The sequence below is a fragment of the Bos taurus genome, chromosome 9, assembly GCF_002263795.3.
Source record: "Bos taurus isolate L1 Dominette 01449 registration number 42190680 breed Hereford chromosome 9, ARS-UCD2.0, whole genome shotgun sequence".
Taxonomy (NCBI): Eukaryota; Metazoa; Chordata; class Mammalia; order Artiodactyla; family Bovidae; genus Bos; species Bos taurus.
In genome coordinates this window covers 21,530,464-21,553,658 of record NC_037336.1, presented here as the reverse complement: position 1 = coordinate 21,553,658, position 23,195 = coordinate 21,530,464, and the positions used below count along the sequence as shown (strand labels likewise).

Genomic DNA, 23,195 nt, shown 5'->3' with positions numbered 1-23,195 from the left:
TTTTTGAGATTAGTTTGTCAGTTGCTTCATTTGCTATTATTTTCTCCCATTCTGAAGGCTGCCTTTTCACCTTGCTTGTAGTTTCTTTTGTTGTGCATAAGCTTTTAATTTTAATTAGATCCCATTTGTTTATTTTTGTTTTTATTTCCAATATTCTGGGATGTGGGTCATAGAGGATTCTGCTGTGATGTATGTCGGAGAGTGTTTTGCCTATGTTCTCCTCTAGGAGTTTTATAGTTTCTGGTCTTATGTTTAGATCTTTAATCCATTTTGAGTTTATTTTTGTGTATGGTGTTAGAAAGTGTTCCAGTTTCATTATTTTACAAGTGGTTGACCAGTTTTCCCAGCACCACTTGTTAAAGAGATTGTCTTTTCTCCATTGTATATTCTTGCCTCCTTTGTCAAAGATAAGGTGTCCATAGGTGTGTGGGTTTATCTCTGGGCTTTCTATTTTGTTCCACTGATCTATATTTCTGTCTTTGTGCCAGTACCATATTGTCTTGATGACTGTGGCTCTAGTAGAGCCTGAAGTCAGGAAGGTTGATTCCTCCAGTTCCATTCTTTTTTCTCAAGATTGACTTGGCTATTCGAGGTTTTTTTGTATTTCCATACAAATTGTGAAATTATTTGTTCTAGGTCTCTGAAAAATACCATTGGTAGCTTGATAGGGATTGAATTGAATCTATATATTGCTTTGGGTAGTATACTTATTTTCACTATATTGATTCTTCCGATCCATGAACGTGGTATATTTCTCCATCTATTAGTGTCCTCTTTGATTTCTTTCACCAGTGTTTTATAGTTTTCTATATACAGGTCTTTAGTTTCTTTAGGTAGATATATTCCTAAGTATTTTATTCTTTTCATTGCAATTGTGAATGGGATTGTTTCCTTAATTCCTCTTTCTATTTTCCTATTATTAGTGTATAGGAATGCAAGGGATTTCTGTGTGTTGATTTCATATCCTGTAACTTTAGTATACCAGAAAATTACTAGAGCTAATCAATTAATATAGTAAAGAAAAATTTTTTAAAACTTAAAGTTGCTCAGAAATTCAGTACATTTCCTTGTGAGGTGTAACTTGTAAATAATCAAGCAAACCTGAGTAGACCTATTGCTGTGGATGATATAATCATGATTTTGGCACTGGGGAGGAGGTTCAAATAAATGCTCTTTAAGTGATTTTTCCAGGCCTCTAAGATTCTATGGTTTTACCTTTCTCTAAAATAATTAAGCTTGAACTGAGGTCAAAAAACCATCTATTTTCATAACCTACATTTCTAATGGTACCTATGCTTCACTATCAGTGTTTCCTTATTACCCACAAACTGAGCTGCTTGAAATATATATCACGTGAATCAGGCCTATGGAGAGGCCTCCACATTGTCTGGGAAGCTGGGAAGACTCCACAGCTGTGGGGAGAAGGTGGGGCAAACAAGACAAATGAAGGCTTGAGTCATCTACAACTGTGCTGTCCAGTATAGGAGGCACTCGCCCCATGTGGGTATCAACTACTTGAAATACATCTAGTCTGAAATGAATTGTGTTCTAAGTAAAACATGCACGCGCACACACACACACACACACAGAGCATACATACACACACTATTCTGAAGACTTAGTATGAATATAAAGAACTAAAACTGTCATTAATAAGGTGTATCTTGATTACATATAGAAATAATATTTGGATACTGGGTGAAATAAAATATATTAACTATATGAGTGTTGCTTGTTTCTTTTTAATTTTTAAAATGTGGCTAATACATGGACATCACCAGATGGTCAACACCGAAATCAGATTGATCATATTCTTTGCAGCCAAAGATGAAGAAGCTCTATACAGTCAGCAAAAACAAGACCAGGAGTTGACTGTGGCTCAGACCATGAACTCCTTATTGCCAAATTCAGACTTAAATTGAAGAAAGTAGGGAAAACCACTAGACCATTCAGGTATGACGTAAATCAAATCCCTTATGATTATACAGTGGAAGTGAGAAATAGATTTAAGGGCCTAGATCTGATAGACAGAGTGCCTGATGAACTATGGAATGCGGTTCGTGACACTGTACAGGAGACAGGGATCAAGACCATTCCCATAGAAAAGAAATTCAAAAAAGCAAAATGGCTGTTTGGGAAGGCCTTACAAATAGCTGTGAAAAGAAGAGAAGCAAAAGGCAAAGGAGAAAAGGAAAGATATAAGCATCTGAATGCAGAGTTTCAAAGAATAGTGAGAAGAGATAAGAAAGCCTTCTTCAGTGATCAATGCAAAGAAATAGAGGAAAACAACAGAATGGGAAAGACTAGGGATCTATTCAAAAAAATCAGAGATACCAAAGGAATATTTCATGCAAAGATGAGCTCGAAAAAGGACAGAAATGGTATGGACCTAACAGAAGCAGAAGATATTAAGAAGAGATGGCAAGAATACACAGAAGAACTGTACAAAAAAGATCTTCATGACCCAGATAATCATGATGGTGTGATCACTGACCTAGAGCCAGACATCCTGGAATGTGAAGTCAAGTGGGCCTTAGAAAGCATCACTACGAACAAAACTAGTGGAGGTAATGGAATTCCAGTTGAGCTATTCCAAATCCTGAAAGATGATGCTGTGAAAGTGCTGCACTGAATACGCCAGCAAATTTGGAAAACTCAGCAGTGGCCACAGGACTGGAAAAGGTCAGTTTTCATTCCAATCCCAAAGAAAGGCAATGCCAAAGAATGCTCAAACTACCGCACAATTGCACTCATCTCACACGCTAGTAAAGTAATGCTCCAAATTCTCCAAGCCAGGCTTCAGCAATATGTGAACCATGAACTTCCTGATGTTCGAGCTGGTTTTAGAAAAGGCAGAGGAACCAGAGATCAAATTGCCAACATCTGCTGGATCATGGAAAAAGCAAGAGAGTTCCAGAAAAACATCTATTTCTGCTTTATTGACTATGCCAAAGCCTTTGACTGTGTGGATCACAGTAAACTGTGGAAAATTCTGAAAGAGATGGGAATACCAGACCACCTGATCTGTTGCTTGAGAAATTTGTATGCAGGTCAGGAAGCAACAGTTAGAACTGGACATGGAACAACAGACTGGTTCCAAATAGGGAAAGGAGTTCGTCAAGGCTGTATATTGTCACCCTGTTTATTTAACTTATATGCAGAGTACATTATGAGAAATGCTGGATTGGAAGAAACACAAGCTGAAATCAAGATTGCCGGGAGAAATATCAATAACCTCAGATATGCAGATGACACCACCCTTATGGCAGAAAGTGAAGAGGAACTGAAAAGCCTCTTGATGAAAGTGAAAGTGGAGAGTGAAAAAGTTGGCTTAAAGCTCAACATTCAGAAAACGAAGATCATGGCATCTGGTCCCACCACGTCATGGGAAATAGATGGGGAAACAGTGGAAACAGTGTCAGACTTTATTTTTCTGGGCTCCAAAATCACTGCAGATGGTGACTGCAGCCATGAAATTAAAAGACACTTACTCCTTGGAAGGAAAGTTATGACCAATCTAGATAGCATATTCAAAAGCAGGGACATTAGTTTGCCAACAAAGGTTCATCTAGTCAAGGCTATGGTTTTTCCTGTGGTCATGTATGGATGTGAGAGTTGGACTGTGAAGAAGGCTGCGTGCCGAAGAATTGATGCTTTTGAACTGTGGTGTTGGAGAAGACTCTTGAGAATCCCTTGGACTGCAAGGAGATCCAACCAGTCCATTCTGAAGGAGATCAGCCCTGGGATTTCTTTGGAAGGAATGATGCTAAAGCTGAAACTCCAGTACTTTGGCCACCTCATGCAAAGAGTTGACTCGTTGGAAAAGACCCTGATGCTGGGAGGGATTGGGGGCAGGAGGAGAAGGGGACGACAGAGGCTGAGATGGCTGGATGGCATCACTGGCTCGATGGACGTGAGTCTGAGTGAACTCCGGGAGTTGGTGATGGACAGGGAGGCCTGGCGTGCTGCGATTCATGGGGTCGCAAGAGTTGGACACAACTGAGCGACTGATCTGATCTGATCTGAATAGAAAACTTAAAATTTTATATGTAGTTTATACTCACTGGACATTGTGGATCTCACATGTATGGTTGTTAATGCTGGCTATTGACTGGCATCTCAACTGGGCAGTAGACTGGAGCACCTGCCTGTGGTCTCTTCACGTTGCTAGGGCTTCTATCTCACAATAGCTGAAAATTTTGTATGGCAACTGGAGGTTCCAAAGGTAAGCTTTCTAGTGTGCAAGGTGAAAGCTGCACTGGCTTTTCGACAACCATGAAAGTCACATGCAACACTTTTGCTGTGTTCGATTGGTTACCAGTAAATCATAAACCAGCATAGACACAAGATAAGGGGCACACTGCAGTAGGGCATGCTGACTGGGGCATACTATTGCAGCCTTTTTGAAAAACCTTCCACAATTTGTTATGGGAATAGACCAATAGGCTTATAAAGTCTCCTTCAGACTTAAAGAGCCATTTCTGAAGTTTAAGAGGATAGATTATAGTTCTTCTGGAGAGATCTTCAAATCCTAAAATTAAGCAAATATATTATGCTCAGGAATTGCATTAATAGCCATTATAAAAGGGGAATGTAGTTTTAAATTCAAATTATCCCTTAGGTGTTTAAAAAGCTGTCTACATGCTAAGGAAACAATTATAAATCCAGGCTGGTGGTCACAGAGTTGAATCACACATCACAGAATTTGGTTGTGTGACTCACATAGGTGTTTTGCTGTTGTAGTTTGTTTTCAGTTAACCGATAGAAGGATGTTCCTAATTTCTAAGAGGTACATGTTCAAAATGGACTGGCAAAATTTTTTCTTTTTTTCCAAATGTACTTAAATTTGTCTCAAGTCCTTTGAAAAATTAACAGTTTGTATAATGGATGTGAAGATATGTAGTGCGTGTTGACTTGAGGATAATGGGTGATTTGCAATAAGGCTTAAAGTATTTTATAATATGTAATTTATTTAATACATTATCCTAAATTTGTGGGCAGTGAAACTACTCAGAGCATGAAATGTCATGAATATTAAATCAACATGGGCTTTAGTCAAACAAGTGTAACCGGCCCAGAGAACACCTAATACCTATGGACTTCTGAAAATAAGTGACTGTTGATTTTTGTGGGCATGGTTTTTTCACAAGTAATAATAGGGAATTATCAATGTCAAGTTAGCCTAAATGTTCAGTTAGTTTTGTTCCTTCTGCATCTCCTCTTTAGAGTTTCAGTTATTCAGATTATTTGCACTTTGAAATTAACTTGTTAATATAAATTATTATTTTCATATATAATGATTTCATTATTTTTTAATCACTGAGCAATTAGCAGTGATTTAATTTTAATTTAACATTAACTAACCCTCAAAATATCAGTCTATAAGTCTATTCCTTTCTCCTGGGTTGTGTATGGAAAGCACTTTTTTTTTTTGAAAGCACTTTTTGATACTCGACATCATAGACACTTTGATGGGCAGTGAATTAAACTGGGGAGTGGAAGTGGAGAAAACATAAAACAACAAGAGCAACAACAGCAACATACAAAACCAAAAGTAAAAAACAAATAAGCCTGCATTATTCCTGAAAGTTACCAAACTGTCACACTGCTTTTTATTCTCGCTGGTATTTTATTTCTCTTCATACAGAAACCAGAACACACTGAAAGATTTCCCTCTTCCTCCAGAAAAGTGGCCAGAGTCATGTGTTTGAAAAACACACTGAAATGGGCTGGATTTTATTGCACATAGAAGACGTTCATCTCCACTCCTAACATTTGCTTTCTAAATAACAAAGGCTCTTGAAATGAATCATGAAACTAAAAATAGATTCCAGTACTTTTCAAAAGGATTTTCACTTATAAGAAAAAGTTTTTGACCTGTGGAACATTTTACTTCATTCCTTTTTCTTATACAAATAAGAAAGATCAACAGGCAGCATAGAATACCAATGTTTTCAACTTAGTATTATAGACAGATATGATACTATCCAGTGAATTGAAGAGTAGCTACATCAAATAACCTGAAGCAAAACTAAACAAAAGTAATTCAGGCATCAAGTTATTTAAATTAATTAATAAATGTATAATGCTATTAAAGTAAAGGTTAATAGCATGGGTTTGGGTTATATATGAGTGTTAGTCACTCAGTTGTATTCAACTCTCTGTGATCCCATGGACTGTCACCTGCCAGGCTCCTCTGTCTGTGGAATTCTCCAGGCAAGAATATTGGAGTAGATTGCCATTTTCTTCTCCAGGGGATATTCCTGACCCAGGGATTGAACCTGGGTCTCCTGTATTGCAGGCAGATTCATTACCATCTGAGCCACCAGGGAGGCTCCAGGGTCATATATACCTTGGTCATATAAGTTTTCTCATCTATAAATGGATGCAAAACTACTAGAATTTGGGGGATGATTAAATAAGAAAACATAAATCAATGGCTTACACAACACATAGTGAGATTTCACTGTTGTTATTTTTTAGAATATAGTAGAATATCAACAATGGAGAAGGAAATGGCAACCCATTCCAGTATTCTTGCCTGGAGAATCCTACGGACAGAGGAGCCAGGTGGGCTGCCATCTGTGGGGTCGCACAGAGTCAGACATGACTGAAGCAACTTAGCAGCTGCAGCAGCAGAATATCAACAGAGGAATGTACTCCAATATAATAATTGCCATATATGACATGCCCACAGTTAGTATCATACTCAATGGTAAACTGAAAGCTTTTCTTTTCAGATCAGGAACAATACAAGGATGCCCACTCTCATCACTTTCATTCAACAAAATACTAGAAATCCTAGTCAGAGCAAACTGGCAGGAAAAAAGATATAGAAAGTATCCAAGTCATAAAGAAAGAAGTAAAACTGTCTCTATTGTAAATGACATTATTTATAGAAAACCCTAAAGACTCCACCAAAAAACCATTAGAACAAAAATTTAGTAGTTTCAGGATGCAAAATCAATATATAAAAATCTGTTGCATTTCTATACACCAATAAGGTACTATCAGAAAGAGAAATTAAGAAAACAATCCCATTTTCAATTGCATAAAAAATAATAAAATATCTATGATAAATTTCCCAAGGAGGTAAAAGCTCTGTACAATGAAAGCAATAAAAGATTAATGAAAGAATCTGAAGAAGACACAATAAAAGGAAATATATTTCATGCTCATGGATTGGAAGAATTAATATTGTTAAGCTGTCCATATTTCTGAAAGCAATCTACAGATTCAATGCAATTCCTGTTGAAATTCCAATGCCATTTTCCACAAAAATTAAACACACACACACACACACACACACATATACACAATACTGAAATTTGTATGGAACCAGAAAAGATCCAGAAGATCCAAAGCAATCTTGAGTGAAAAGACAAAGCTGGGAGTACCCTATGTGCTGATTTAAAACTGAGCTACAAAGTCACAGTAATCAAGGGTATGATATTGGTATTAAAAACTGACACATTGATCAATGGAACAAAATAGAAAGCCCAAAAAATAAGCCTATGCATACATGGTCATTTAATTTTTGACAAAGGAACCAAGAATTTACAATGGAAAGGACAATATCTTCAATAACTAGTGCTGGGAAAACCAGACAAGCCACATGCAAAAGAATGAAACTGGACTACTATCTTACAGCAACACAAAAACCAACTTAAAATGGTTAAATACTTGAATTTAACACCTGAAACATATGACTCCTAGAAGAAAAACATAGAGGGTAAGTTCCTTGACATCAGTTTTGGCAATGATTTTCTGGATATGACACCAAAACGAACACAATAGGAGCAAAAATCAGTACAGAGTAAAACACTTCTTCTTTTCAAATAAAACTGTCAACAAAATGAAAATGCAACCTAAAGAATGGGAGAAAATATTTGCCAATCATGTATCTGATAAAAGTTAATATCCAGAATACATAAGGAACTCAATTCAATAGCAAAAAAAAACCCCTAACAATTCAATTTAAAAATGGGCATAAGATCTAAATATGTTTTTACAAAAATACAAATATTCAAAAGGTATTTGAATACATGAAAAGGTGTTCACCATCACTGATCATCAGAAAAATGCAACTTGAAACCATCACCTTATATCCATCAGCATGGCTGTCATCAAAAACACAAAAGATAAGTGTTGGCAAGGATGTGGAGAAAAGGGAACCACTGAGTATAGTTGGTGGGAAAGATAAATTGATGCAGCCACTGTGGAAAACAGTATGGAGCTTCCTCAAAAAATTAAAAATAGAACTATCATATGATCCAGCAATTCCACTTCTGGGCATATATCCAAAGGCAATGAAAACAAGATCTTGAAGAGATATATGCAATCCCATGTTCACTGTAGCATTAATAACATTATAGAAACAACCTAAATGTCTATCTATAGGTGAATGGATAAAGAATATGTAATATATGTATTAACCAGCCATAAGAAAGAAAGAAATCCTGACATTTACAACATGGATGGACCTTAAAGGCATTATGTTTGTTAGACAAACACAAGTTAAAAAATAAAAAAGAAGAAGAAAGTCAGGTTCATATTTACAGAGTGTAGAAAGTCGTTGCCAGGGACTGTGGGGTGGGAAAAATAGGGAGAGGTTGATAAAAGTGTACAAAAATAAAATGAAATAATACAGTAGAGTAGAAGAGCCCTGAACTAAAAAATAGGAAGTTAGGAAACCCAAAATTTATTCCCAGATATGCCATTAACTGTATGATTATAGTCAAGTCTCTTAATTTATCAGTAAAATTAGATAGTTGGTTAGATGGTCCCTATCATTGTCAGCTTCAAAATTAAATGATTATGAATAAACAAGACAATTACCAACTCCTCTTTTCACACTATGTAGTACAGACCTAAATCTAAGGGCTGTTGGTTACAAAAGGATGCCTTTTTAAGTTGAATAAAATACTCCTGAGATAACTATTCCATCTGTTTAGTCACTATCTGTAACAAAAGGCCAGGCAGGTAGTGTGGTAACTGAGTGTGTGCTCTGGGCCAGGAATGCCTGGTCTTCAATCCATACCTACTATTTATTAACTTTGTGACTTCGGGCATGTCAGTTTCCTTGCCTGAACAGTGGAAAGAAACCATAAGGGTATCTGACATAATGTTGTCATGTTGCTAATGTTGTGAGATGGAGCAGATTCACACATGAAAAGTACTTAGAACAGTATTTGGCAAGGATAAGAGCTCAATAAATATTGGCAATGTTTATTGCCTTAACATTTATTCCTTCTTCTATTTCTTTTCTGATTTCCTATTTATTAATGAGCTAACACACATTTCAAAAATTATAGTACATTTTAAAATGCTATATTAATATGCTATCATAATCTCTTAAAAATGTAGATGACAAAACAAAGGAGACAACCCTGGCCTAAATATTTCTTTAGATAGAATTAACCCAGCTGACTCAATGCTCTTCCCATTCCCTCAACTGAGTGAATTCTTTAGAAAGAACTGACCCAGTTGACTGACTTCTTTCCCCATTCCCTCAACTGAGTGACTGGAAGAACTTTGGTAAAACTGGAAGTGAAACTGGAAGGAAGGGGGCAGGGCACACAGCCTTTAAAAGAATGACATAGCCATAGGACAGAACAAAAACTGACTAGAGCCAACTAGGTCCAAGATGGCAGAATATTCACCCTCCAGTGGACCTTGAACCTCGTTATATGCTCATTGTCATACATCAGCGTAAGATAAGTGACACACCTACTAGCGCCATGACAGTTCAAAGGTCAAGAAGTCGCTGGTAGCTCAATTCCAGGAACTCTCCGCCTCTTCCCCCAAACAGTTGGAATACTCCTCCTGCTTGTTAGTCTACGAAATTACCCAGCCCATAAAAACTAACCAATCTTTCAGGGTTGGTTGCCTTCTGAGCTGGCCCACATTCTGTCTGTGAAGTCTGTTTCTCTCTAAATACATCCACTTCTTGCTTATCACTTTGTCTCTCACTGAATTCTTCCTGCGACGAGATAGGGAGGGGATATGTGTATACCCGAGCTTCCCTGGTGGCTCAGATGGTAAAGCGTCTGCCTGCAATGCGGGAGACCCAAGTTCGATCCCTGTGCTGGGAAGATCTCCTGGAGAAGGAAATGGCAACCCACTCCAGTATTCTTGCCTGGAGAATCCCACGGATGGAGGAGCCTGGTAGGCTACAGTCCATGGGGTCGCAAAGAGTCGGAAACAACTGAGCGACTTCACTTTCACTTTCATATGTATACCTATGGCTGATTCATGTGGAGGTTTGACAGAAAATAAAATTCTGTAACGCAATTATCCTTAAACTAAAAAATAAATAAATTTAAAAAAAATTTAAAAAGAGAGAACATACAGAAAAAAATAAATTTAAAAAAAGAGAATTAAAAAAAAAAAAAAAAGAACCTGAGCCTCATTAAGGAGAAGGCAATGGCACCCCACTCCAGTACTCTTGCCTGGAAAATCCCCTGGGTGGAGGAGCCTGGTAGGCTGCAGTCCATGGGGTCGCCAAGAGTTGGACAGGACTGAGCAACTTCACTTTCACTTTTCACTTTCCTGCATTGGAGAAGGAAATGGCAACCCACTCCAGTGTTCTTGCCTGGAGAATCCCAGGGACAGGGGAGCCTTATGGGCTGCCATCTATGGGGTCGCACAGAGTTGGACACGACTGAAGCGACTTAGCAGCAGCAGCAGCACCAGAGCCTCATTAAGTCTTGGGACCAGGTGCATGATCTCAATTAAAACACCATGGGTTCAAACTCAATCTGGGTTTTGGCTGGGTTTGAGTCCCATTCTGAGTTACTTGGTTTCAAAAGTATAAAGTGTGGTATCTAGATTCACTGTCTAAAGCCTTTTCTGTTAGAAATCTCTAAGACAGCTCCACTCTCATCCAAAACTGGTGTAAACTCAGTATACTAACTTAAATTTTTATCACCTCTTACTGCTAATTGAGAGGATTTTTCTTCAAAATTAAAGGGTTTTGAGCATCATCTGAACAGGTGAGTGATGAGCAGCTCTAGGTTTTGAGTGTTTACTCAGGATATTATGTTCAACTTCCCAAAGATTCTCTCCTGTAATCTTCACAATTAACCTGTGAGGTGAGGGTCATTTCTCACATGCAAGAAAGACCCTAGCAAATAAGGAAAGGTAAAGCCAGGATTTTAAACTGGAATTTCAAATCTTTTACATAACAACAGATAGTAAAAGTGGGGTGGGGAGAGAGAAAGGAGGGAGGAAGAGAAGGAAGACACAAGGAATTTCCAGGAAGCTCTTCTGTCCTAGCATCCCTGTAAGTCTGATCCAGCATCCACTACCGGCTCTACAGTCTGCCTATCTGCCTTCAGTCCAGTCATTAGAGGGTCAAACTTCATTCTACTAGAGAGTATAGAAGATGTGGCTTTAGACAACCTGGTGGATTCTGTCCCGATCATTCTCACACAACATCTGAGAAGTCTGAAAGGTTCTTGCCACCTCTGATGTCCTAGAAGATCTATTTCAAATAATCACCAAATTGCTTTAATTATGGGGAATGGAGCCGGTATTTGCAAAAGAGAAGAACAAGCAAACTTCCTTGTGAAACACTTTAGGATCCTGCTACCTAGCTTATCTAGGTTAAAAACCTAGGTTATCTAAGTCAAAACAGGAGGGCAGGTAGTAAAGAATCATGCCTGAGATGAAAGGTCAACTGGGAAGCTGGCCTTGAGGTTAAAGCTCTCCTTACAAAAGAGGTAAGGATGACATTGTTATTACAGTAATTGAATTCACTCCATCTTTGCTGCTGCTGCTACGTCGCTTCAGTCGTGTCTGACTCTGTGCGACCCCATAGAGGGCAGCCCACCAGGCTCCGCTGTCCCTGGGACTCTCCAGGCAAGAACACTGGAGTGGGTTGCCATTTCCTTCTCCACACTCCATCTTTATCCTAGCCATATTGCTGCAGGGCATAGACTTTTGTCATTTCAGGTGCCCGAGGCTACTCTTTGTCCTATGGAGGGACCAAGTTTTCTCTATGCCTCCAGAATCTAAGCCAGTTAGCCCCAGAGTCCACTGGAAGGAATGAGATGCCAGAAGCTTAGGAATACTGTGGAAGCTGTTTTTTCTTTTTTTTAACTTTCTGGAATTTTTTTTTTTAATTGAAGCATAGTTGATTTACAATATTGTATTAGTTTCAGGTATACAGCACCTGTATATGTATGCTGCTGTTGTTATTCAGTCGCTAAGTCACGTCTGACTCTTTGTGATCCCATGGACTGCAGCACGCCAGGCCTCCCTGTCCCTCACTCTCTCCCAGAGTTTGCCCAAGTTCATGTCCACTGAATTGGTGATGCCATCCAACCATCTCATCCTCTGTTGCTCTCTTCTCCTGCCTTCAATCTTTCCCAGTATCAGGGTCTTTTCCAATGAATCGGCTCTTTGCATCAGGTAGCCCTTTGGAGCTTCAGTTCAGTTCAGTCGCTCAGTCGTGTCTGACTCTTTGCGACCCCATGAACCGCAGCATGCCAGGCCTCCTTGTCCATCACCAACTCCCGGAGTCCACCCAAACCCATGTCCCATTGTGTTGGTGATGCCATCCAACCATCTCATCCTCTGTTGTCCCCTTCTACTCCTGCCCTCAGTCTTTCCCAGCATCAGGTCTTTTCAAATGAGTCAGCTCTTCGCATTAGGTAGCCAAAGTATTGGAGTTTCAGCTTCAACATAAGGCCTTCCAATGAACACCCAGGGCTGATCTCCTTTAGGATGGACTGGTTGGATCTCCTTGCAGTCCAAGGGACTCTTAAGTCTTCTCTAGCACCACAGTTGTAAGCATTAATTCTTTGGCGCTCGGTCTTCTTTATGGTCCACCTCTCACATCCTTACATGACTACTGGAAAGACTACAGCCTTGGCTATATGGACCTTTGTCAGCAAAGTGATGTCTTTGCTTTTTAATATATTGTCTAGGCTGGTCATAGCTTTCCTTCCAAGAAGCAAGCAAGTATATATACATATATTTTTCAGATTTTTTCCATTATAGGTTATTACAAGACATGAAGTGTAGTTCCCTGTGCCATACAGTAAATCCTTGTTGTCTATCTATTTTATATATGGTAGTCTGCATCTCTTAATCTCAAACTCCTAATTTATCCCTCCCCTCCTTTTCCCTTTGGTTACCATAAGTTTGTTTCTATGTCTGTGATTCTGTTTGTCTTGTAAACAAGTTCATTTGTATTACTTCTTTTTTAGATTCCACATGTAATTGATAGCATATGATATCTGTCTTTCTCTGTCTGATTTACTTCACTTAGTGTCATAATCTCTAGGTCCATCCACATAGAAGTTGTTCTTACAACTTGTCCTGCTGTCATTTCTTTGGCATGAGCTCATAGTAAAGATTTTTTTGACACATCCTAAACTGCTTCTGGAGGAGAGGCACATACATGAAAGTCAAAACTAAAAGCTCATTCTATTTTAATTTATTTACATATTCATCCTTAGTGACCTAGTCTGACATGACACATCCCTCACTTGAAGGGTTTTGCAGCTCACAAAACCCTTGATAATCAGCCATCTAGCTCCAGTCTCTTTCTCACAATGTGACAAAGGAATAGATTTTTCTGAAGGGCTTGGCCTCTGCCTGGAGTGAGTGAGTCAGGAGCCCTGGCTCAACTTGACAGCTGTTTGGCCATAATCTGGCCTTGAATTCATCCTGTTACTTCTGTGAATAAGCCCCCCTTAGGCAGGCCCAGTAGGAGGATCATCTACCAGAACAAGGGTGAGCCATCTCAGGACACTGGAGCTTATCAGGCTGTGCATTTCTGACTTCTCAAGAAATAAGCTTCTCTTAGGGATGGAGATTCTTTCCTCAAGGCCTCCAGGTCCAACACTAACCACTCCAGGATGGTCTTTTACTGAAACTGCCTCCCTTCCCATCCACCCCAAGGAAGGCTGCCTATTGCCTCATGATCAGCTCAGAAATGGGGTTTCTCCAGTGACTCAGTGGTAAAAAACACACCTGCCAATGCAGGAGAAATAAGAGATGCGGGTTCAATCTCTGGGTCAGGAAGATCCCCTGGAAGAGAGCATGGCAACCCCCTCCAGTACTCTTGCCTGGAGAATCCCATGGACAGAGGAGCCTGGTGGGCTACAGTCCATGGGGCTGCAAAGAGTCAGACATGACTAAGAGACTGGGCATACAGGCATGCACAGTTCAGAAGTCCTCTCCTCAGCACATTCTCTGGGGTTAAGCCACATTTAGAAGATGGCCTTTGGCTGACCAGTCTCTGTATGATCCACTTGTTAGAGGCCATAGAGGGAATAGAGGATACAGGGTAACCTGGCTGGCTGTGTATCCTGGCCTTTTTACTTCTCAGTTGATGTGCATGGATGCTAAGTCTCATTCCTCTCCAACTCTTTGCAGCCCCATGGACTGTAGCCCACCAGGTTCCTCCGTCCATAGGATTTCCCAGGCAAGAATACTGGAATGGGTTGCCATGCGCTCCTCCAGGGGATCATCCCTGTCAAGGGATCAAACCCATATCTCTTACATCTCCTGCATTGGCAAGTGGGTTCTTTACCACTAGCACAACCTGGGAAGTCCTCTTAGTAGATAGCCTTGGGCAAATTACTCAATTTTTTTGTGCCTGTTTCCTCATTTTCCAAGTGTTGAATGTTAGGAATGCTTACATCTTAAGGGTCCTGTGAGAGGAAACTGAGTTAATTTGGGTAAAGTGTACAGAACAGAATAAGTGTATTGATCAGAACTGATCAACATTCCTGGAGAAGGAAATGGCAATCCACTCCAGTACTATTGCCTGGAAAATCCCATGGACAGAGGAGCCTAGGAGACTACAGTCCACGGGGTCGGAAAGAGTTGGACACGACTGAGTGACATTAGCTGGTATTCTCATCTAGAGTTCACTTTTTAAAGTGGGAGTTGACTTTGTAGAATGAATCTTTTCCTGAAGGAATGAATGGGAAAGAGAGAAAATCGGGCAGTAAAAGAGGAATCTTGGCTTGGGGTGCTGTGGGTATGGTCTGGAGATCTGAGCCACAAGGAAGGCTAAGAAGGTGGTCCTGGGATTAGGTTTTAATGTCAGGGCTGGGCTACATATATTTAATATCTTAGGAGTAACAATATTGGTAACTTTAGAAGGTGAAGGCAATGTATGTAAACAAAGTGAGACAGCTAATTATATTTACCCTAGGGTTACCACGGTAGAACAGGATTAAATGAACTATAAATTCTTTTGAAGCAGAAACTGTTGTCCTAGTGCTCACTGTGAATGCTCAATAAAGGTATGTTGAGTGGATTAGTAAATGATGAATAAACAGCCCAAGGTCCAGGCTGAATTTATTTGCTCCATAAGCCTTGCTTGGCTAAATCAAGGATGGCCTTTAGACCAAGCTTCAGGGATACAGTCATTTCTATATGTGCTTCCCCTTGCTGATTCAAGGTCTTCCAAGAAAAAAAAGCTACAGCTTAAAAAAAAATGTTTAATGTGGAGCAAATCACAACTGTGTCTTTCTACTTCCATTACGTATGCTCCATAATTTTCTTGGGGTCAGTTAAAGGGATGGATGAGTGGATATTCATACAATTTTCATTTTTATTCAGCAGGTTCTCTTCTTTTTCTTCTGAAATGAGATGGTAGTCAATTGGAAAAATAAAAATAAAATCATAAACATCTTTATTGATGTGGGTAGCAAGCGGTGATCCCAAACAAAAAGCCTTTCTAGATTGTGTGTTTACTGAGACATAGTTTTAGACAATCTGAATTATATTTTACACTGTGCTGCATGTAATGTGGCACCCACTGAAAACAAGTTGTCAAATGGAATGCCTTAGTAACAATTAGTCAATTGTGACAATAGGAACGTGACAAATAGACTAAACATGTGAGCATTCTTTGAAAATAAAATAACAAAACCAATTCTCCTTCCTCCCTAAAATATCCTGAGTGTAGCAAATAAATAGGGATTTTAAAAATGATAACACAAAGTAGCATACTTAAATTACATATAAATAAACTTGGAATTGGTGAAACTGTAATTGATCTCTTTTTTAAAACAACAACTGACCTTTTTTGAATCATGCTTATTCTAATATCTAATATCTAATAACACCAGATATTAGATCAGGGATCAACAAACATTTACTATAAAAGACCAGATTGTAAATATTTTGGATTCATGGACCAAGAGACCACATTGAGTACAATTAGTAGGTACCTATGCAGCAAAGAGGAGAAGGCAATGGCATCCCACTCCAGTACTCTTGCCTGGAAAAATCCCATGGATGGAGGAGCCTGGTAGGTTGTAGTCCATGGGGTCTCTAAGAGTTGGACACGACTGAGCAACTTCCCTTTCACTTTTCACTTTCATGCATTGGAGAAGGAAATGGTAACCCACTCCAGTGTTCTTGCCTGGAGAATCCCAGGGATGGGGGAGCCTGGTGGGCTTCCATCTATGGGGTCGCACAGAGTCGGACACGACTGAAGCGACTTAGCAGCAGCAGCAGCAGCATGTAGTAAAGAGAAAACAAATTTCCACACTTCTTATTGATAGAATTAAATATACAGTAATAATAATAGATTACATTTTTTTGTAATGCAAGTTTACTAATGAAAATAATGGATCTTTTTTTTTTTCTTTTGGTATAATGTTTTACTTCATGGAGGTTCAACCTCACTGCTCCTTTATAATCTGATTACAAATGTTTTTCTGTAAAAATCATTCCTAGCTAGTGGCACCAGACAAAAACAAGCTATTTGCTGGATTTTGCCTGCTGGCTATATATTGCTAATCTTTGGGTTGGTTGCTCAGTAGAAGACTAGCAAAGCACTGTCTATAAAACAGCAACTGACAGTAAACCAGTAATAGTCCTTGGTTATTGCTTTGCCATGCATTGCTACCTGGTGATAGTATAGAGCATCAGTCTTCAAGTAAAGTAACAGGGAGTCCTTAACATAAACTTTAGATCTTTTAGTAAAGACAGAGTAACATGAAAATTATAGTAAGTATTTTGACACAGGAAAAGGAAACCAGCACAGAGCAGTGTGAGCTAAGAACAGCCAACATAGAAGGGGGAAGAAAAGAGTGAGTGGAAGGAATTCCCTTCGTGAGAGTCATAGAAGTATAGACTATTCCTTAGTGAGGAGAAACTAGAAATTTAAAGTAGATTATATCCAGAATTGTTTATATTTATGTTCAAAGTATTTGCTAGTAAAATGAATATAATTTTCATTCTAGAATGGCTTCAGATCCCTTCACCATCTTTATAAAGTTCTAAGAAACATTGTAAGTATATACATGGTACCTTGGTGAGTTGCATATTGGAGTCAAGATTCTGAGCTTTAAAATAAGCAAAAAAGATGATCAGCCACGATCTGACTCTCTCAACTTACCCTCCAACTAAGTGCTCTATTAATATGACTGAAGTCTGCTGTTACAAAGAAGGTCTTAATTTGTCCACATCCAGGTTCTGTTTCACATATAGCAATCAACTGAAAAAATTCTTTGGCCTGGGCAGTAATTTATTCACTCAAAAGACTTTAATAATTTATGTGAACATTTAAACCCTTTTTCATGTTTTAACTTTTTATTGAAGAATAGTTGATATACAATTTTGTGTTTGTTTCAGATGTATGGAAAACTGAATAAGTTATACATACATACATATATCCACCCTTTTTCTTTTCAGATTCTTTTTCCATACAGGCCATTACAGAGTATTGAGTAGAGTTCTCTGTGCTATACAGATCATTATTATCAGTTATGTATTTAATATATAGCAGTATATGTGTGTCAATCCCTATCTCTAAATTTATGCCTCCCCCCCCCACCTTATCCCCAGGTAACCATAAGTCAACATCTGTGACTCTACTTCTGTTTTGTAAATAAGTTCATTTTTACCTTTTTTTTTTTTTTAGATTCCACATAAAAGGGGTATTATGAAATTTGTCTTTCTGGGTCTACAAAGCTACAGTAATCAAAACATGAAAGCAGAAATATAGATCAATGGAACAAGAGAGAAAGCCCAGAGGTAAACCCATGTACCTATGGTTACCTAATCTATAACAAAGGAGGCAAGAATATACAATGAAGAAAAGACAGTCTCTTCAGTAATTGGTGCTGGGAAAACTGGACAGCTACATGCTAAAGAATGAAATTAGAACACTCCCCGGACATGGAACAACAGACTGGTTCCAAATAGGAAAAGGAGTACGTCAAGGCTGTATATTGTCACCCTGCTTATTTAACTTATATGCAGAGTACATCATGAGAAACGCTGGGCTGGAGGAAGCACAAGCTGGGATCAAGATTGCTCGGAGAAATATCAATCATCTCAGATATGCAGATGATACCACCCTTATGGCAGAAAGTGAAGAGGAACGAAAAAGCCTCTTGATGAAAGTGAAAGTGGAGAGTGAAAAAGTTGGCTTAAAGCTCAACATTCAGAAAACGAAGATCATGGCATCTGGTCCCACCACATCATGGGAAATAGATGGGGAAACAATGGAAACAGTGTCAGACTTTATTTTTCTGGGCTCCAAAATCACAGCAGATGGTGACTGCAGCCATGAAATTAAAAGACGCTTACTCCTTGGAAGGAAAATTATGACCAATTTAGAGAGCATATTCAAAAGCAGAGACATTACTTTGCCAACAAAGGTTCGTCTAGTCAAGGCTATGGTTTTTCCAGTAGTCATGTATGGATGTGAGAGTTGGACTGTGAAGAAAGCTGAGCACTGAATAACTGATGCTTTTGAACTGTGGTGTTGGAGTAGACTCTTGAGAGTCCCTTGGACTGCAAGGAGATCCAACCAGTCTATTCTATAAAGCAGATCAGTCCTAGGTGTTCTTTGGAAGGAATGATGCTAAAGCTGAAACTCCAGTACTTTGGCCACCTCATGCGAAGAGTTGACTCATTGGAAAAGACTCTGATGCTGGGAGGGATTGGGGGCAGGAGGAGAAGGGGACGACAGAGGATGAGATGGCTGGATGGCATCACCGACTCAATGGACGTGAGTCTGAGTGAACTCCAGGAGTTGGTGATGGACAGGGAGGCCTGGCGTGCTGCGATTCATGGGGTCGCAAGAGTCGGACACGACTGAGCGACTGAACTGAACTGAACTGAACTGAACATTATACACAAACATAAACTCAAAATGGATTAAAGACCTAAATGTAAGGCTGGACACCATAAAACTCTTAGAGGAATACATAAACAGAATACTCTTTAACATAAATCACAGTAAGATCTTTTTTGCCTTATCTCCTAATGAAAATAAAAACAAAAATAAACAAATGAGACCTAATTAAGCTTAAAAGCTTTTGCATAGCAGAAGAAACTATAAACAAAATGAAAAAACAACCCTCAGAATGTGAAAAAAATACTTTTTCATATTTTTAGTGTTCCTAGGGAAAAGCATTCTTTTTCAAGGAAAGTACTCAGATAATGAAGTCAGACTTCTGGATTTGAATCTCAATACTACCCTGTGAGCCCTTGGACAATCATTTTTTTCCCCCTCATTATCAGTTAGCTCACCTGTAGAATAGGGATAACAACTTTTACCTCACTGCATTTTTGTAAGCAGTGAGTTAATCTCCATAAACTGCTTAGCATTCTGCCTGATACATACTATATGCTCAATAAATATGAACTATTTGCATGATTAGTTATCATTATAAATGTACCTATGATATTTATCATAATGACAATATCATTTTTTACATCAAATGAATAGATGGTTATCAAATTCATTCACAGATATTTATCAAACATTTACTCTGTGCCAAGCATTACTGTAGGTACTGAATATATATATATCACAAACAAAATATATCAAAATCTGTAGTCTCATATGATTTCAGCATGGTGGGAGGCAGGGAGAACAGAGAATAAAAAAATCAAAATGTAATCTAACAATGTATCCTTTGTCAGATGATGATACATGCTATGGGGAAAACTGACACTGGAGTAAGACAGGGAGCATTGAGAGAGGAGAGATCACAATTCAGCATAGGCTAGGTGATCAGGGAAGTCTTCCAGCATATGGATGGCCTTTTCTCCTAAGGGGTTGAAAGACCTGGGCTCGGTTGCCAGACTTAGCTAATAAAAATACAGGATGTCTAGTTAAATTCAACCTGACATCCTGTATTTTATCTGGCAACCATATCTAGGGATGGGGCAGTAAGAAGGAGTCTGAGAGTTTTCTTTTGGGATAAAGGACAAATGAGTTTCACTGGTAAGTTCGATGGGGTAGGGCTGAGGCATGGTGTGAGAAGGTCCTGCACTTCTGGGGCTCACTTGCAACTGCTGCAGAGGAGGGGCCAGGCTCCCTTACTCTGAGTACTGAGGTTATGAGATTTCCCTCGATTCTTGCCTTTGAGTGGGTGGAAAGTGGAACAAGTGGAATTTGACTTCCTCTTAACTCCTATGTGTTGCTTGGGGTCATGGAAAGCCAAACTGAAAATGATCTGAGATGTCGGGTTAGACAATCCTCAGAAAACAGACAGTGAGTTGCTCAACATTGTGAACATAGTACCTCTCAGAACCTTGGATTATCGATGGAGATGTTGCAAGAAAAAAATTCTCCACGTACAATTTTCCATTGTTTTCCTCTGTAATTTTCATTTGTGGTTGAGGATACCACTGTTTTCCCCAGAAGGAGGATTTCAAAAGTGAGTAGTGGTAGTTTCTACCATACAATGTAATTCTTTCAAAGATCCAATGCTGTCTCTTACACACAGTGAGAGAAAAGTTGGCTTCATCTCAGCTCAGGACTAAACGGTGATACTGCTGATTATTGTATGAAATTGAAAGACGGTACCAGTTCCATCTTAAAAAGGGGGTCACGGTTTTATTAGTTTTTGAAAGTTTAGCTTCTAGATCAGTGCCTAGTACATTGTAGATACTCTGTAAATATGAATATGAATAATGGATAAGGATTTGTAGTATTAGAAGATTTTCTTAAAATCAAAACTTAATTTTTGTTAAATCACTTTGAAATAATGCTTATTTGTATTGCCCCTTCCTAAAATAAGTGTGTTAGAGATGCAGATGCTGAAAAAAATGTATGTCATAGCAGTTGAGAAAATAGGCCCAGATAATCCTCACTTCATACTTCCTGGCTGTGTTGACTTTTCCTTATCTTTGTACCTCAGTCCTCTCTTCTATAAAATAAGGGCAATAATACTAGTATCATATTAGTGTCTCCTTTCTTATCAAATTATTGAAATTAGTCAATATGTAAAACATTTAGATCAGTGCCTGTTGCATACAAGGCACTAGAATGTTAGCTACTAATTGTAATGTTTTATTAGCCCTACTATGGTGACTGCAGCCATGAAATTAAAAGACGCTTACTCTTTGGAAGGAAAGTTATGACCAACCTAGTTAGTATATTCAAAAGCAGAGACATTACTTTGCCAACAAAGGTTCGTCTAGTCAAGGCTATGGTTTTTCCAGTGGTCATGTATGGATGTGAGAGTTGGACTGTGAAGAAGGCTGAGCGCCGAAGAATTGATGCTTTTGAACTGTGGTGTTGGAGAAGACTCTTGGGAGTCCCTTGGACTGCAAGGAGATCCAACCAGTCCATTCTGAAGGAGATCAGCCCTGGGATTTCTTTGGAAGGAATGATGCTAAAGCTGAAACTCCAGTACTTTGGCCACCTCATGCGAAGAGTTGACTCATTGGAAAAGACTCTGATGCTGGGAGGGATTGGGGGCAAGAGGAGAAGGGGACGACAGAGCATGAGATGGCTGGATGGCATCACTGACTCGATGGATGTGAGTCTCAGTGAACTCCGGGAGTTGGTGATGGACAGGGAGGCCTGGCGTGCTGCGATTCATGGGGTCACAAAGAGTCAGACACAACTGAGCGACTGATCTGATCTGATCTGATATTTATATTATCTCCTATAATGCTTAGCAGGCTTCCCTGGTGGCTCAGACGGTGCCTGTAACACAGGATACCCGGGTTCAATCCCTGGGTTGGGACAATCCCCTGGAGAAGGGAATAGCAACCCACTCCATAATTCTTGCCTGGAGAATTCCATGGACTGGACAGAGGAGCCTGGCAGGCTACAGTCCATGGGGTCACAGAGAATCGGACACAAATGGACAACTAACATAATGCTTAGCACATTGTCTGAGATCTACAAGATTGTGTGTGCATGCTCAGTCATGTCCAACTCCTTGCAACCCCATGGACTTCATCCTGCTAGGCTCTTCTTTCCATGGAATTTTCCAGCCAAGAATACTGGGGTGGGTGGTTGTGATTTCCTTCTCTAGAGGATCTTCCCAACCCAGGGATCAAACCCACGTCTCCTGTGTCTCCTGCACTGGTAGGTGGATTCTTTACCACTGAGCCACCTGAGAAGCTCATCTAAAAGACTGCCTTATGACCCAGTAATCCCACTGCTGGGCATACACACCAAGGAGACCAGAGTTGAAAGAGATACGTGTACCCCAATGTTCATTGCAGCACTGTTTATAATAGCCAGGACATGGAGGCAACTTAGATGTCCATCAGCTGATGAATGGATAGGAGAAAGGATCATTATCACAGGGAACTCTACTCAATATTCTGTAATACAGCCACTATGAAGAAGAGTGTAGAGATTCCTTAAAAAACTGGAAATAGAACTGCCATACCACCCAGCAATCCCACTTCTGGGCATACACAGCAAGGAAACCAGAATTGAAAGAGACACGTGTACCCCAATATTCATCGCAGCACTGTTTATAATAGCCAGGACATGGAAGCAACCTAGATGTCCATCAGCAGATGAATGGATAAGGAAGCTGTGGTACATATACACAATGGAGTATTACTCAGCCATTAAAAAGAATACATTTGAATCAGTTCTAATGAGGTGGATGAGACTGGAGCCTATTATACAGAGTGAAGTAAGCCAGAAAGAAAAACACCAATACAGTATACTAACGCATATATATGGAATTTAGAAAGATGGTAACGATAACCCTGTATGTGAGACAGCAAAAGAGACACAGATGTATAGAACAGCCTTTTGGACTCTGTGGGAGAGGGAGAGGGTGGGATGATTTGGGAGAATGGCATTGAAACATGTATAATATCATATAAGAAATGAATCGCCAGTCCAGGTTTGATGCAGGATACAGGATGCTTGGGGCTGGTGCACTGGGATGACCCAGAGGGATGGTACAGGGAGGGAGGTGGGAGGGGGGTTCAGGATTGGG

The 23,195-nt window shown here is 39.4% G+C and overlaps 1 long non-coding RNA gene across 6 annotated transcripts in view; it reads right to left on the bottom strand.

Annotated features, from left to right (window-relative positions):
• LOC107132757 (uncharacterized) overlaps positions 1 to 23,195 on the bottom strand; it is a 254,276-nt gene that overhangs the window by 213,371 nt on the left and 17,710 nt on the right. For 3 of the 6 annotated variants that reach the window (XR_001500953.3, XR_001500952.3, XR_001500954.3), the window contains exon 1: positions 4,065 to 4,232. The exons of 1 other annotated variant lie outside the window; for it this stretch is intronic. This is a non-coding gene — a long non-coding RNA (uncharacterized lncRNA). Of the gene's footprint in view, positions 1 to 4,064; positions 4,233 to 23,195 lie in introns of those variants that run through there. 2 more of the 6 variants (XR_003036287.2, XR_003036286.2) reach the window with 2 other exon arrangements.